The sequence below is a fragment of the Drosophila willistoni genome (genome assembly GCF_018902025.1).
Source record: "Drosophila willistoni isolate 14030-0811.24 chromosome 2R unlocalized genomic scaffold, UCI_dwil_1.1 Seg200, whole genome shotgun sequence".
NCBI lineage: Eukaryota > Metazoa > Arthropoda > Insecta > Diptera > Drosophilidae > Drosophila > Drosophila willistoni.
The window spans coordinates 7,877,413-7,878,823 of NW_025814051.1; the positions used below are offsets into that span (position 1 = coordinate 7,877,413).

General features: G+C 27.8%; 1 non-coding gene across 1 annotated transcript; it reads left to right on the forward strand.

Moving 5' to 3' along the window:
• Positions 1-591: 591 nt before the first annotated feature.
• Trnad-guc lies at positions 592-663 on the forward strand. Its single transcript has one exon. It is a non-coding gene; the product is annotated as a tRNA-Asp (tRNA).
• Positions 664-1,411: the final 748 nt, after the last annotated feature.

Genomic DNA, 1,411 nt, shown 5'->3' on the forward strand with positions numbered 1-1,411 from the left:
CAAGGTTTTTTTATATCTTATTGGCTTTTGGTGTTAGTATCTTTAAACTATCATAGATTTTAGTACAAGTAAATTTTATTCAACCGAAATTGGTCTTTTAATTATGCAGAAAAAAAGGTTTTATTATGAACAAACAGCACGACAATAAACTTATTTCCAGTTAGCAAAATGTGAATTTAGTTTAATATTCATTTATTTCAAATTGATTGCTCAAATTCTGAAACTAATGTTAGTTTGATTTTGTTTTCATTATGTTTGTTATCAACTTAATACCTAACGATTCACATTGTATCTAATACTCTTTCACATGCTAATCTATTGCTCAATACTTTGCAATATATTAAACGATGTTTCAATCAATTGGACTTATATCTAAGCTAATCTAAACTACAACAAAATTTTAACCATAGGACCAAATACTAAAGAAATTTTCCAACAGTTATATATATTTTGTCGATTTATTTATATATTTTGCTGTTTACAATGAAAAATTGTTTAAAATTAGAATTTTAATACATACTGATTACTAGCAATACAGTTAAAGCTCCAATGTTTTCTGTTAGGTATCTTTTGTCAGCCAAGTTTACAACGTCCTCGATAGTATAGTGGTTAGTATCCCCGCCTGTCACGCGGGAGACCGGGGTTCAATTCCCCGTCGGGGAGATCGAGATTTTTTTTTTTATATTATAAATATGTTAACGTTTAATTTCTAAAATAAAACTAAATTAAAAATGTTGATTTAACAATAAATTATTAGTCCAGGCAGGATACACAAATTTTTGGCAAAAAAAATATGTTTGAAAAACAAAATCTTCTATTTAGAAAATATTTAAATAAGATTTTGCTGAACCAGAGCGGTTGATTGGAGATTTTAATTAATCTTCATAAAGACTAACTAACTTTAACGATTTAAATTTTAAATGAAATGTCAATTTCTGTTTATCTGATTCAGACTACAACCTTTATGAAAATTTAAATTGCATTTAAGCAGTTCCCAATCTATTATGGGTTTTAAATTATTAATGGTAATATAAATGATTTTTCTTACGGATGTTAAGGTCCCATTATAATTAAATGGCAATGGCATTAGTAATTTAGACTTTTTGCCAAAACTTCTTCAAAGTCTTAATAAACAGGAAATGAAATATGTAGAGCATAATTGTCAAGTGCATAGAAAAGTCGGTGCATTTGGCATTCAAAATATATTTCATTAGTTTCACCCAATTTAGTTTGTTTATATATTTTTTTTTTTGTCTTTCTTGTATTCAATTCACCATTTTGCAGTGTACATCGAATGAATAATCTCAAATAATTGTACAGAATTTTTGGCTGCAATGTTCATTCCATATTCGCAACACGCGACAGGCCAAACAAATTGAAATTTCATTTGTGTCAACCGCATTTCGTTCCC